We start from the raw sequence: 16,407 nt of genomic DNA, 5'->3' as shown, positions 1-16,407 counted from the left end.
GCAGCATCCTTCAGAGGCTCCCCCATGGTCTACAATATATACAATCTAAGTTTATTAAAATGAAAAAAAAATTTTGACTATCACTTTAATATTTCGAAAAAAGGAAAATTAGTCCCTTACCAGAAAAAATAGCAATATATAATAATGTCAAGTTCACACTAGAGTCTAGGATCGTGACAAAGAGCTTTATACTTTTCTTCTTGAGTCACTTTGATATCCTCCCACAGTAAGACCATTAGAGTTGGTGTATTAGTCTGTTCTCACACTGCTACAAGGAAATACCCGAGGCTGGGTACTTTATAAAGCAAAGGGGGTTAATTGATTCACAGTTCCACAGTGCTAGGAAGGCCTCAGAAAACTTACAGTCTTGGTGGAAGGCAAAGGAGAGGCAGGCACCTTCTTCACAGGGTGGCAGGACAGTGTGAGTGGCAGCAGGGGAAATGCCAGATGTTTATAAAATCATTAGACCTCCTGAGACTCACTCATTATGATGAGAACAGTATGGGGTAAACTGCTCCCATGATTCAATTACCTTCACCTGGTCCCACCCTTGACACCTGTGGATTATGGAGATTACAATTCAAGGTAAGATTTAGGTAGGGACACAGAGCCAAATCATATCAGTTGGGTACTGAGGAGGGCATACTGTATTAATCATGCCTTCTTGTTTTCTGTATTTTCTATGTTTTGACATCCATATTTTCTGGTGTTTTTACCTCTGGGAGCTTGCTGATCTTGGAGGGACTGACCCTCTCAGGGTTAGCTAATTCCTAAGGATAGCAAACTACTTTCCCTAGAGCATGCCTTTCATATTATATCAACCAATCCAAACCACCTCCTTTATTGGGCTCTCATACTCTGAGCACCTGTTCTCCTACCCTAATTACCACAGGGCCACGTACTAAACAACTTGAGATAACCCCTGCACCTTGAAGCCTGCTCAAATTTTTCAAACCATCCAATGCTAAACCTACTTAGCCTGGTACCCTTCCTCACTCATTCGTTCAGTGAAAGCCACAATAAAGGTTCTTGCCAATGTTGCCTGTCACTCCTTCTTTCTTCTGTCCAACTGTTGGGATTCCTATTGCTATCTTTTTTTTCCAGCTTGGTCTTGAGCTCTCTCTTTTTAGACTAGCCCTAAACCAACATAGCCACTCTCTAGAGACCTCTGTCTCAGCGGAGGGGGAATTAGATTTAGGTGTGAGTGTCAGGTGAGGCACAGTGAGAAAGTGAAAACAAAACTGCATGAAAGAGAAGAAATTTATTACTCACAGAACCCAAAGAGGTTAGAGAGGCCTACGGGAAGTGTGAAGATGGCAGGGAGCTCATCCAGTTGGGGCAGGTAAGGCGGGAGGGGGTGAGTGAGGGCCTGTGGAAATATGCCTTTATTAAGGTCCATGGGTATTATTCCTTAGGCTTTCCTATGGGGTTCATGAGTCAGCTACTTTAAAGAAAACATTCCAGAAAAAGGAAACTTACTTGCAGTAGCATTAGCCATCATTTGTTTGTTTGTTTATTTTGTTTTGTTTTGTTTTGTCTTGTTTTGTTTTGTCAGAGTCTTGCTCTGTCACCAGGCTAAAGTGAAGTGGCATGATCTCGGTTCACTGCAACCTCCACCTCGCAAGTTCAAGTGATTCCCCTGCCTCAGCCTCCCAAGCAACTGGGACTGCCAGCGCACACCACTATGACTGGCTAATTTTTTGTATGTTGGTAGAGACAGGGTTTCACCATGTTGGCCAGGGTGGTCTTGATCTCCTGACCTCGTGACCTGCCCACTTCGGCCTCCCAAAGTGCTGGGATTACAGGCACAAGCCATTGTGCCCAGCCCTGCCATTAGATTTTATCATGGTCAGCAGCTCTGGAGTGTGTTAGGTCAGGGGAATGAGAAATAGACCATATAGCCACCAACCATACAGGGAGGGGAAGTTTCAACTGGGCCAAAGGTGACAAGGTATGACTGGGTTTCAAATAATTTGTTTCAGACCTAAAAAAAAAAAAAAAAAAAAAAAGAACTGGGGCTGGGGGCAGTGGCTCACATCTGTAATACCAGCACTTTAGGAGGCTGAGGCGGGGGGATCACTTTGAGGTCAGGAGTTCGAGACCAGCATGGCCAACATGGCAAAACACCATCTCTACTAAAAATACAAAAATAAGCCAAGCATGGTGATATGCACCTGTAATCCCAGTTGTTGGGGAGGGTGAGACAGGAGAATTGCTTGAAATCAGGAGGAAGAGGTTGCAGTGAGCTGAGATCATGCCACTGCACTCCAGCCTGAGTGACAGAGCAAGACTCTGCCTCAAAAAAAAAAAAAAAAAAAAAAAAAAAAAAAAAAAAAAAAAAAAAAAAAAAACTAGGCCTGTATGGCCCTGCATAGTGTGTCATGCCCCTTCTTCTTGGGAATTGTAGCAAACAAACTGTATTTTCAGTGGCAGCTGTCTCCTGAATAATAACAACACTCATATTCTAAATAATTTGCTTCTTCTGAGTAGGAAGAATGGGTCAGTGCTTCACAATCTCAGACACATCCAGAGGAGAAGAAAGCCAAATGACCAGGCCATATCAAGCTTGATTGAAACACACACAATATAATCGCCCCTTTGTCTCTATGTCTTCACCAGCTCTTCAAGTACACCTGTGTATAGTATGCTGACAAGCTCTCTATCTTCTTCAATCTGTTAAATCATTTTCTACTTTCCTACATTGTGGCAAACAAGGAGAGCCCTGGGTGTGATGGAAAGTGGGAAGGGGTTAAATCCATCTAGGAAGGAGATAGGTGGGTGAAAAAAATTGTTTTACATATACAAAGGTTTCTATGATTACAAACCTAGTATGAAATCCAGCCACACCCACCACACACAATCCCACTCACTGTAAGCAACACTGAACTCTATCTCCAAACATGCTGTGCATAGTATTTCCCTTACATGGCACATCTGCAAATTTATTCTGCACTTTCAAATATAACTTAAAACAACAACACTACATGAAATGTGCCATTTTCCCAAGAAGATTGTAGACGCTTTCCTCTGTATTCTTCATGCCTTACACAATTTTCCCTTTCTGCAAATACCAGATCATCATGTTTATTGGTATAGTGATCTTACCATGGGCCTACAAAATCCCTGTGGTCAAAGAACATATATTTCCATTATTCCTTCCCTAGAATCTTCTCCTAGGCACGGCACCCATGTTTAATGAATGATTAGACACAATTAATATAGGGGTGAGGATGCTGACTTAGTGTTTATGCCTCTATTCTCAGGTGTGAAACAGCACCTAATATTTAACAGGTGTTCGTTATGTGTCTGTTAAGAAAAAAAAAATCAGCAATGTCTACAGTGATTTGATCCTAGGTTTGCCTCTTCTATCCTTCTTCTTCCAAAGTGTATTCCTTAAATTTAACCACCCTTGCCTTCGTTTTCTGTCTAAGGGCTACTGGTAGGTAGGATAACTCTGAAAGATGTCTATGTCCTAAACCTCAGAGCCTGTAACTATGTTACCATAGATAATAGAAGATAATTAAGTTTGTAGGTAGTTAAGTGTGCTAATTAGCTAACCTTGAGGCAGGAAGATTATCTTGACTTGCAGGTGGGCTAAATGTAAACACAAAGGTACTTAAAAGTGACTATGGTGAGAGCGATGTGACAATTCTACCTGCTGTTGCTGGCTGAAAATAATGAAAGGGGCCACAAGTCAAGGAATGTGGGAGGCCTCTAGAAGCTAGAAGAGAAAAAACAAACAAATGTATTCTCTCCTAGAGTCTCCAAAAAGCAAAGTGCCAATGAGACCCATCCTGGACTGCTAACCAAAATAATTATAAGATAATAAGTTTGTGTTGTTTTAAGCCACTAAGCTTGCAGTAATAGGGTATAGCAGTAAGAGAAAACTATTATAAGGCTCTATTTCCAAGCAGCTGAAAAAAGGCAGCTGATGAAGGAAGTCATGCTGGGAAGTAGCCTGAAAGGCAAAAGTACAAAAATAGGAGTTTGAATCAGATGATTCCACTTTCAAGGGTGGATTTTTCAGAGACATGTGAACCAGAGCAACTCCATCTTAAACAGGAGCTGGGTAAAATAAGGTTGAAATCTACGGGGCTGCATTCCCAGATGATTAAGGCATTCTAAGTCACAGGATGAGACAGGCAGTCAGCACAAGATAAGGGTCATAAAGACCTTGCTGATGAAACAGGTTGCAGTTAAGAAGCCAGCCAAGACCTACCAAAACCAAGATAGGCACAGGGGGACCTCTGGTCGTCCTCACTGCTACACTCCCACTAACACCATGACAGTTTACAAATGTCATGGCAACATCAGGAAGTTACCCTCTTGGTCTAAAAAGGGGAAGCATGAATAATCCATCCCTTGTTTAGCATATGAACAGGATAAAACCATAAAAACCAGCAACAACCACCCCTCAGGGCTGCTCTATCTATAGAGAAGCCATTCTTTTATTCCTTTATTTTCCTAATAAACCTGCTTTCACTTTACCCTATGGACTCCCCCTGAATTCTTTCTTTCATGAGATCCAAGAACCCTCTCTTGGGGTCTGGATAAGGAGCCTTTCCTGTAACTGCTTTCTGGTGACGATGAAGGGACTACAGTGAGGAAACCCCGGAATCAAAATAACTTTAGGTAAGTGTTGGGGTCCCATAACATCTTCCTGGCAAACCCTGAAGGAAAGCTACTAAGGAGACCTCCCCACAACCCAAGGAAATAGACTGTAGCACTGATTGGATGACTTTGGGTAAGCGGTGGAGAACCTACCCAGGTAAAGAATGGGATTGTGATGGAGGCCCAATAGGGAAGTTAGAGTCTCTCCTAAGGCAGAATGGGTTAAAGTCCCTTCTTAATAAAAGGCAAGACTTGAAGGACTTTGGGTTAGAGGCCCAAATTAAGAGGGTTAGAGACCCTTTCTAAGATTTAGGGGGTTAGTGGCCCCTCTCAGAAAAATCCCTTTTTGTAAAATCCCTCTCAGTTAAGAATAGGTTTTGCACTACGGGATGTTAACTGCTATTATCTTTGGATTAACCTGCCTTGAACTCCTTGCTGACAGCTGTGGGTGACAGGATTAGGCATGTATAGGATGGGACATGGGGAACTATTTCCTCCCTAAAAGGGAAAACTTGAGAGCCGATGGAAAACGTCCCTTCACAACAATCAAGCGGCCACTTGAACTGTTCAGTGTCACTGCAATGGGTGGGTCTTTCTCTGGCCTCTCTGAGTGCCTTGCCTTCCCAATCCTGCCTCAGGCAATGCTTTCCTCTTTCTTCTTCTCTCCCCATCTGTCTCTCTCTGTGCAAACTGGCTGAATGAATGGTAAAAATCACTGCTTATCTCCTGTAAAGTTTTGATTAATGGAAAAAAGGATTTGTGAGGTAGACATAAGTTGTAGTGAATCTGGCGTGCTTTGTGTGTTTTTCTGTATTGTTCTGTCATAAAGAGGGGTACTTTATGAAAGAACACTGGCTTAGGACACCTGTAAACTCGCTTTTCAAGACAACTCAGCAAATTGGCCAGTTACAAACTTCGCTGCAGCTTCCTGAAAAAAAAAAAAAAAAAAAAAACTGAATGAGGTTTCCTTCTTGTCTTATACGTCCTTGGGAGCTTGAAGCTGTAACCATGTGGCCACGTTTTCTCTTTTCACGATGGAAGTCTGTGTTCAGGGTTCTAGTCCTGTCTCAGGGGATGAGTTTTTGTATCTTCTTCTGTGTGTATTTATGTGTATTACGTGTGTGATGTTTATTTCTAAAAGAGCATTGATTAATGGATTTAACGAGAGCTTAAATCTAATATTTTGTCAAAAAAGTAAAAAGTGTAATGCCTTTTCATTCTTGTGACTTAGTAGTTTTCTGAAATAAAGACAGTTTTAAAGAGTATCAAATAAAAAAAAAAAAAAAAACCAAAAAATAAAGAACATCAACATAATTAAGAACTTTTATCAACTAATGGGCAAAACAGCCAGCTAACATTAAATGGCAATATCAAACTCACATATATTATTATTAATTCTAAATTTAAATCGACTAAATCCCCCAATCCAAAGTCACAGACAGGCAAAAAAAAGCCAAGACCCATTGGTATGCTATATCCAGACCCATCTCACATGCAAGGATACACAAAGACTCAAAACAAAGGGATGGAGAAAAATTTACCAACCAAATGGAGAGCAAAAATAATAAATAAATAGAAAGCAGGAGTTGCAATTTTTGCTGATAAAATAAACTTTAAAGCAACAAAGATCAAAAGAAGCAAAGAAGGATATTACATAATGATAAAAGGATCAATGTAACAAGAAGAGCTAAAGATCCTAAATACATTTACACCCAATACAGGAATACCCAGATATATAAGACTTATAAAGAGACTTAGACTCCCACACAATAATAGTGGGAGACTTCAACATCAATGTTAGACAGATCAATGAGACAGAAAGTTAACATCGATATCCAGGACTTGAACTCAGATCCGGAACAAGTAGACTTAATTAACATTTATTGAACTCTCCACTTTAAATATACAAAATATACACTCTTATCAGTACCACATCACACCTATTTACAGGTTTAAATGAAATATTGGCTGGCTGCTTGTTAATTATTTCCTTCCCTAATTTTTTTTTCATGTCTCTATTATTAAACACAATTACAGGCATACCCATTTTTAGACTGCATTCTAGCCTGGGCAATAAAGCAACACCCCTGTTCTCTCTCCCCCTTCCTCTTCCCTTTTCTTCCTCTCCTTCATTCTTTTCTTTTTCTTTTTTTTTTATTCTTTCTCTTCCTTTCTTTCTTCTTAAAAGAAAAAAAAAACATATAAAAACAAGTAGCATTTCTATACACTAATAAAGATCAAGCCAAAAACCAAATCTCAAACTCAATACCATTTACAATAGCAACGAAAAAAACCCTCAAAACACCTAGGAATACATTTAACCAAGGTGATTAAAAAAAAAAAAAAAAAAGGTAGAGATGTAGCCTTGGCCAGGCACAGTGGGTCATGCCTGTAATCCCAGCACTTTGGGAGGACAAGGTGGGAGGATTGCTTGTGCCAGGGGTTTGAGACCAGCCTGGGCAACATGACAAAACCCCATATCTACAAAAAATACCAAACAAACAAACAAAAAATAATTTAAAAATGAAGATTATCAGTAAAATAAAAATATCTTCAAAAAGGTAAACATTTGGCTTAAATTAGGCAGGTCAAATATTAAACTGCTAAATGCTTGAAGGTCATAAATGGCTTCTTTAACTTTTGAAAATTGTTCCATTTACTTACCTTGAAGCCATTAGATTCTAGATAAGACCTGGGGACTTGTGGAATTAGCCACACCCCCTAACTATACTGGAGTCAGCCTTTATCTGCACTTTTGCCTGGTGTGTCCCAGGCTAGGCTCCACACTTAGTACATAATTAAAATCCTGAACTTACCAAGGTTTTTCACCAAAAGTAAAAGTTGCTAAGAGTTAACATTATAAAATATAATTGATACTACTGAAGCAACAGTTTTATATGCAACTTGTGTAAAGAAAGTGAAATGTATTTTTGGTAAAACATATATATAAATTTAGACTTTATACATATGTATATATATGTATATGTGTGTGTGTGTGCATATATATATAGAGAGAGAGTCATGGGAATTCAGATTTTTGTCTAGATTAAAGTATTAAAGAATCATTTCAAGTTAGGATAAAGCTGAGTGTTCAAGCAAGCTGTGGAAATCTTGTGAAAAAATAATTGTAAAAGAGATTGTGTGGATATTGGCTAAAATTAAAAGGGTATTATTCAGTTACTCTGGAAACTGAACAGTGGAATAAAAGCACTAATCTGCTCTTTAACAAAAACTTGTAAAGGCTTATAAAAGGTTTATAAAAATCTTACCTTATGGTCAACATAATTAAGATTGAATACATTTGTCTATAAAGTTTTACTAAGAATTGGGTTTGACATCAATAATGCATGAATGCAACAGTGACATTTGGCTTATTTAAAATTACAATCATACAAAAAGCATTATCAAATACAAAATGGTGTTTGGTTTTTTTGGGGCTGTATTTGCATAAATGTGTTATTGGTACATGTCCCACAATTATAAAAAACTTCTATAATTCTGATATGTCTTAGTGTATGTTATTAATAATTGTTAATTAAAATCATTGTGTGCCACAGAGGCAACCAAATTTTTCTAGTCAATTTTGGCTTTAATTGTGGCTGTCCTAAGACTTTGGTCATCCACAGACAATTGTCTCATTTTGGTCCCCTTAAAAGGTGGTTTAGAATTAACTGTAGGACTCTATAGTGCTCTGAAATGCAGGTTTTCTGATAACTTCAGACATTGTAACATCAGAACAGAGGAAAACCTTTCAGCACTCAGGGAGAGCTGAAATGTTCATGAATATCAAGCAGAACAGAAGTTAACTTCATGGACTAAATTAGCAAAAGTCTAAAGTAATATTTTTAACTTTTTGAGTAAAATGTTGGATGATCTTTTTTGTTTCAAAGTCAAAGAAACTTTTCTTTTGAGCTACTATAGCTTTTAGCAATCAAGTATACCTGTGTGAACAAAATTGAGAGCATATTTTTTCTCTTTACCTGATTTCTCCAGATTTTGGGAATTAGTTGTGAGTATTCTTCATTTATGGCAATATAGTTATTTGCATGAGTGCAATAAGAATCTGCTTTCTTTTGTAATAGGACACAATTGGAGCAACTGGTTGTTTTAACAAGACTTCGATAGAATGGTATGCTCTCCTTTAAGGAATCAAACTTGACTTGCCAAGTCAATAAAAGGCCCTTGGGGAACTGGCCTCAGAGCTTTGCTACAACAGTCCCTGTACATGATTTCTGACCTGTGGTAAGTAAACAATGTCACTTTCTAACAGGTCCAGGAGCCCCAAGTTATCTTGGGATCCCAAGAGGAGAGGAATTTACTCAACTCATAGATATTTGAGGGTACAAACCCATGGTAGGGCTCAGTCGTATCTAAGATTACTTCTAAGAAGCAAAGTTCCATCAAACCCAATGTTAAAAGTCAATATGAAAAATAATTATTCTTGCTGCACTTTATACAAATAATCAGGCCAAATATAATAGAGCAAATTGGTCTTACTATGACTTGTTTTTGTAAAAATGGGAAACAGAAAAGAGAATATGTTTCAAGAACTATGTTACACTTGTTATTAAATTCTAGTCTCATCAGTTGTTAAGTTTGTTTCTACAGTTTAGGCTAACCCTGCTTATTTCTGTGAACCAAACAGTGATCTCTGCCTGCTACTCTGAAAAAAGAAGACATTTTGTTAATGCAAAAATCTGGATCAGTATTCTAATTCTGGGCATGTATTAGAATTGGATAGTCACCTCATGTCAGCTTGGTTCCAGTAGTTGCCCAGTTCATGAAGAGCCTTCTAATTTAGTTTACTTGGAATAATTTTGCTTATTTGGTTATATTGCTGTTTTACTTTTTATGTAGGAATGCAGACCAGGCTTACTAAACGTTTTCTTAAACTGAATTCTTATTAATCTTTCAGATACCACCTTTTGTCAGGACTCAAGAGTTCTGAATGGCCCTCACCATACTGAAGCTTTCTGACTGCATTCCTCTCTACTCTGAACACAAGAGACCCTAATAGTTAGGAAGGAATATCATTGCCCCTATTCAGCCTGAAGAAGTTATGGTAGATGGATCTTCGTCCCTCTACAACCGTAGGATTAAGGGTTCTCTTATAAAAGGGAAGGAGAAAATGTCTAAGGCATGTGAACTAGAGCAACTTCATCCTGAATAGGCGTTGAGTAAAATAAGGCTGAAACCTACGGTGCTGCATTCCCAGACAGTTAAGGCATTCTAAGCCACAGGATGAGATAGGAGGTCAGCACAAGATACAAGTTTTTAGAACCTTGCTGGTAAAACAGGTTGCAGTAAAGAAGCCAGCCAAAACCCACCAAAGCCAATATGGCCATGAGAGTGACCGCTGGTCATCCTCACTGCTACACTCCCACCAGCACCATGATAGTTTACAAATGCCATGGCAACATCAAGATGTAATCCTATATGGTCTAAAAAGGGAAGGTGTGAATAATCTACCCCTTGTTTAGAATATAATCAAAAAATAACCATAGAAATATGCAACCAGCAGCCCTCAGGACTGCTATGTCTTTGGAGTAGCCATTCTCTTATTCCTCTTTCTTAATAAACTTGCTTTCACTTTACTCAGACTCCTCATGAATTCTTTCTTGTACAACGTCCAAGAACCCTGTCTTGGAGTCTGATTGGGACCTTTTACTTGTGACAGATTCTACCAGTTTCTGCTCTTGCAGGTTTCATTTCTACAAATTCCTCATCTGTACAGGTTTAGGATTAGAATGTTCCAGTAGAGAGCCCTAGAGCTGTTTCTATCCTCAGAGAGAGTATTCATCATCTTGGGAATAACTCCCTTTCCTGCAGCATAATGTGCATGGACCCAGCTAAGTAGCACTCAGTCATAAAGGTGCTGCCACTGAGGAAAGTAAGGACGTTGTAACAAAAAAATGTAGAAAGTGACCCTCTGAACAGCAAGATAGTAGAAACCATTCTCGTCATCAGAAATTTGAGAGAGGAAGCTCACTCACTGTCCAGCTTCCCTCCCACACAATGGAAGCACACAAATGCAAAGCCATTTTGTATAAGAAATTAGCACATTGCCCCTCAGAAGAATTATATCCTATGATGTTTGTTTCTGTAGGAGCATCTAGATAAGCAGTTAAAACCATGTACCGTTCACAAAAGTCTATACAGGAAACATGAATGTTTAGAAAATGAACACATTTAGAACAATATTTGTTTCCATTTAAGATGCCAACCTGTGTACAAGTTCACATGCATTTTGACTAAAATTGCTAATAATGTAATAATCTAAAAGGAATACTAAAGGTAACAAATTCCTGCTGTTGATATGGAAATCACACTTTTAGCATGTAAACAAAGCCAATCCTGCTTGGGAGGTTCACCCTGAGCCTGCAAAAAATGTGGGGAGACAGTATGGGACGCCTGGATGTTACAGGCAGTTAGATAGGCATGAGTGGGGCAGGAGAAGGCTCCCTTTCCCTCACGGACCAGGAATGTCAGACGATCCGGTGTTGATTCAGAGATAATCACATTGCCTCTCTAAAAATGATAGTTCAGCAGCCTGAGCCAGGGAGAGACAATCTTCTGCTGATCCACAGCTGTTAACGTTAACGTGGCAATTGAAGGCAGGCACCAGGGAGATGCATATAGGGCTGCCAATAAAATCTCAGGTATCTGGCAAGTGAACCCAGGCATGCACATTGAGAGACAATGGTGGCGTTATGACCTTCCAGAGGCACTTCTTCAGAAAAAGGAAGAAAGACTCAGATGTGCACACGTAACAACTTCCTAAACACACTGCGCATGCTCACTTCCCAAGCGCAAGGAGGGTACCGCATTCGGGCAGCCTGTCCTAAGGGAAGAATCATGAGAAAAGGGCACAGGATGGCAGCCTATGAAGTCCTAGAATAAAGGCTGAACACCGTACTTGTTCTTCAAGTCACCTGCTTGGATCTCTTCCAAGTACTTTTTATTTTCTTTCCTGTTCTAAAACTTTTTAATAAACTTCTACTCCTGCTGTAAAACTTGCCTTGGTCTCTTTTGCTGCAGTGTGCCCCTCAGCGGAATTTTCTTCTGAGGAGGCAAGAATTGAGGTTGCTGCAGACCAGCAGGGATTCATTGCTGATAACTCAGATACCTTCCACCAGTAACTGGGGTATGACAGACAGCAAGAGACAACACAGATAATCGAAAGTATGTTAATTCTGTTTTAGGTGTAGAAATTGGAGTGATTGGAAAACAATTCCTAAAAGAAATTGAAAAGTCAAATTGTCGAACAGTAAATTCACCATCATATTTAACATCAAGCATGTACAGAAATTGAAATATTTACACATCATGGTTGAAAGTGCAGAATTTGTAATCAGACAGTTTCTGGCACTTAGTAGCTTTAGAAAGTGACTTAAGCCCTCTAAGCCTTCAGTTTTCACATCTATAAAATGAAGTAAATAATATAAGCCTCTCAGAAGTGGGGTGAGGGTTGAATAAAACAGTACGTGAGTAGTTCAACACAGAGACGGGCACAGACATGATAGTCAAGAAAGTAGTGATAGAAGCAGCAGCAGAGAAAATATTTTGAACAGCTGTGTGCAATCTTTTCACCTCTTTATTCACAGCAACTCATTTAATTGCTACAACAAATATGTAAGATAAGTACTTTTTTTTTTAAGACGGAGTTTTGCTCTTGTTGCCCAGGCTGGAGTGCAATGGCGTGAACTTGGCTCTCTGCAACCTTCGCCTCCAGGGTTCAAGCGATTCTCCTACCTCAGCCTCCCAAGTAGCTGGGATTATGGGCATGTGCCACCACACAAGGCTGATTTTGTATTTTTGTAGAGACAGGGTTTCTAAAAGTTGGTCAGGCTGGTCTTGAACTCCTGACCTCAGGTGACCCACCCATCTCAGCCTCCCGAAGTTCTGAGATTACAGGCATGAGCCATTAAGGTAAGTACTTTTATTATTTCCATTGTTTTTGACTGAGTTGTGCTACTCTCTTCGATTCATATGTTGATGTCCTAAACCCCAGTGCCCTATGATGTGACTGACTATATTTGAAGATACGGTCTTTACATGGACAATTAAGTTAAAATGAGGTCATCAAGGTGGGCCCTGATCCAATATGTCTGGTGTCCTCATCAGGAGGTTATGACACAGACACACACACAGGGAAAACCAGAAAAAAGATACAGAAAAAAAAAAATCATTATCTGCAAGCCAAGGAGAGAAGCCTCAGAAGAAACCAACTTGACAAATTTTAAAAGATGTCTTTTGGAGAACAAAATTGTGTTAGAAAATATGTAGAACAAAAAAAAAAATTTCTTCTAGAACTGAGTTGGTCCAAAAGTGCATATCTTCCTAAGACTCTGTGAGGAAAAGACCTAATCTGCAGAGAAGTTGTTGGAGCACTCATCTGTGTGTGGCCTGTGGCTCACAGGGACAGGTATTCTCAGAAAGCACATAGGAACATCACGGTCCTGGTGTGTCCGGGCTCTGGGAACAGGCTCTTCCACATGGCTTTCACATAGGGTTCTTGGTGGGCTATGTAGTCACTTTCTGCATCCTTTTTCTAAGGGCTCATGAATGTCAAAGTAACACAGACCCTGAGTAACAAAGTAACACCACTTCTCAAAGGTCCCCAAATATGTCTCCACTGCTGACTCACTCTTGGGTCTTCATCTACAACGGTCACTCTACCTAGAATACCATTTCTCTCTCTGGTATTCATCTGTTCTTGCAGCTGCCCTTTGTGCAGAGGGCAGCTGGCTGTGCAGTGCTGTGGATAAACCTGGTCAGAGAAGTGGGAAACTTTTATCGGAATGTTTTCAGATTATCAACCAGATCAAACGTTCTGGAATCCATAAGATCCAGGGCTGAGGATAAATTTAGTCTATTAATTACTCCTCTGAAGTTGGCAGCTTTGAAAAAGATGCCCTGAGTCAGCATAGTCATTCCAACCAAAAAAAGGAAAAAATCTCTTTCCCAATCTTAAATCATCCAGCACTAGCCAGACATCTGTATCCCTCTGCAGCGCAGCCTCTCAGGGCAGCCACATCCTCACCGAGTGGATATGTCAAACCCCTGGGGTGCAGCGACCTGCCCTACGAGCCCCCCACATGCTCAGGATGCCCCAGAGACCCCGGACCCTGATATTACTTGTTCCTTTACTATTCTCATTCTAATTACTCTCTTACGCATTTGGCCACAGATTTTTGGTGTGGTGGTTGTATTAGCTTTCTGTTGCTACTATACAAATTACCACCCATTTGGCGGCTTAAAACAATACAAATGTATCATCTTACAGTTCTGTACTTCAGAAACCAACATAGGTCTCACCCAGCCGATACCAAGGTGCCGGCAGATCTACTTTCCTTTCTGAAGGCTCTAGGGGAGAACCAATTTTCTTACCTTGTGGCTTGCTTTCTCTATCTTCAAAGGCAGCGTGTTCTGTTGCTCTGACCCTACTTCCATGCTTACAGCTCCCTCTAAACACTGCCGGGAAAGGTTCTCCACATTTAAGGACGTGCATGATTACATTGGACCCACCTGGATAATCCAGGACACGCTCCCTATCACAAGGTCAGCTCATTAGCAGCCCTAATTGCACCTGCAGCCTTAATTTCCATTTGAGATCTAACCGAACATACTTACGGGTTGCAGCGATTATCAGCACTTGGGCATCTTTAAGGGCCCATTCTGCCTACCACTGTGATATTCCACTAGAGGGCACTAACATATTCCTGTAATAGAAACATTAAAATGCAGATAATGGTGGGAGGGAAAGTCTGATAAAATTGAATACTGTATTATCAATTTTAAAAAGCCATAATATATAAATATCTCTCATTGGGGTCTTTCAAAAGTTATCATATAGTACAAGAAAATACATAGACTGGAATGACTTTCTCAGAACTGAAATGGCCTGAGCATCAGTGAAATAGAATCTGAAGTGTGGTGAGAATTCTATAGAATACCTGGGCTCAAAATCATGCGTAAAAAAAAAGTTGCTATATATTTAAAGGGACAAAGCATAGGTTCTCTTACAAGGGTTTTTAAGAAACAGTTCCTCAGTTTAGTAGGTGTAAGCTTAATTGCTTTTGTCAGGATACTGTTGCCCCGGATGGGTGAATGAGCAGTCTCTAAAAGGAGAAGAAAGAGAGCAAACACCGAAAAAGTATGAAGGAGAGGAAGGGACGGCATGGCGGAAAATGAAATGCTTTCCATTAAAATGCAAAGATGAAAGGAGATGTTGCCGGGTGCCCAGCTGTCTAGAGGGCTCTGTTTGCTTTCCGTTCCTGCTGTTAGGAACACAAGAGTCTGCCCTGCATTAGGGAAGTGGAATAGAGTAAGTTTCCAAAATTCTTAAATGTGAGGGAGTTGGGTAGAAAAGATGAGAGGGAATGTCGCAGGGAGGAGGGGTGACAAAGTCAAACAATGGCTGCTGCTCTCAGGCTATTGGGGCCTCGGGTTAACCGCATCATTTTAGTGCCTTTAGTTAATGTAGAAAAGGAAGAGAGAACAGAATGGCCTCAGAGTCAAAGGAACAGGGAGGGAGAAGCCACATAGCTGATGGGAGTGAATTAGTAGAGGGATAGAATATAGAATTAGCTACCTCCTAAATCTTAATAATATGAAAAGAGATTGGGAAAATTATAATACTCTGAAGTGTAATTATGCACCTCTCCGACTTTGAAACCCCCACAGCATGTGGGGAAATCCAATATCCACTAAGAGTGAGCTTAGGTATGTGGGTGCAAGTAAATTGTGAAAGATTTTGCTATTTGGGATGGCAAAGTTTACTAAGTAACATGTAACTATTTATTTGCACTGGGCTTTTAGAATGAAAGCTGTTTTCCCTGTCTCGAGAACACCCGAACTCACAGCTAGGATACGGAGGATTTGCCAGGACAATGCAAACACCTATAGCTGAAGTAGAACCAAACTCTCTCCCTATATTTCTTTCCAGAAAGGAGTGGTGCAGAAATAGAAAAAGAGAGAATACTCCTCCTTAGATCAGAGTTAAGGTCCTGATAGGAATGCCTCCATCCTCAATGCATGCAATGGAAACTGTTAGAGCTGCACCTCTCACCAGGAAGGGGTCTGGGGGCAAGGAACTCATCTCTGAGGTTTGAGGGTAGCCCTGAAAACTGGGAGGGGGACCCCTTCTTGTCTGGAGATGATAATGATTTGGCAAAACAATGACGGGTTCTGTGAGGCTCTACCTGTATTAGGAAGCCAATGGGAAGAATGAGCTAGCCTCCTTCCATTCCACCATCCAAAAATACATTGGTTCCTACAAAGTACAAGGAGTCAAAAGTATACATGTGTCAAAAATCACACTGAGCACTGTAAGTGTATACTTAATTTTAAAAATTAAGAAAAGCTCAAAGGTGTTTCAGGAGCAAGACGTTCTGGGGAACTCTAGGAAAGACACCTCCATGCAGGAAGAACATACTTAGGCTAAAAAGAGAGCAGTACCAGCAGCTTCTGGAAGAGCTAAGAGGAGCTTGACACTCCTGGGCCCAAACATTGCTTGGCTACGACACAATATCCGGGGACAGAAACCTTCCATGTGCAGCAAGCTGTGGCGTGGCAAGAAAGCAAAGCACACACCAAAAGCAGGCAGGAAGCCGAGCTGGCTGGTGAGACTCTGAGGTTATTGCAGGAAGCAGATGTTGCCTCTGTCTTTCACCAGCTTCTTCTGGGGAAGAAGAGGGAAGGAGAAAAGAAAAAAGGTGCTCCAGATGCCATCGTTGGTGGAAGCAGCGGCTAGCTCTAGCGACGATGACTAAGTCAATTTTGCTAAAGAGCAAA

This window comes from Cebus imitator, unplaced genomic scaffold (assembly GCF_001604975.1).
Source record: "Cebus imitator isolate Cc_AM_T3 unplaced genomic scaffold, Cebus_imitator-1.0 Scaffold446, whole genome shotgun sequence".
In the NCBI taxonomy this organism is placed as follows: domain Eukaryota; kingdom Metazoa; phylum Chordata; class Mammalia; order Primates; family Cebidae; genus Cebus; species Cebus imitator.
Note: the sequence above shows the minus strand (reverse complement) of the source record.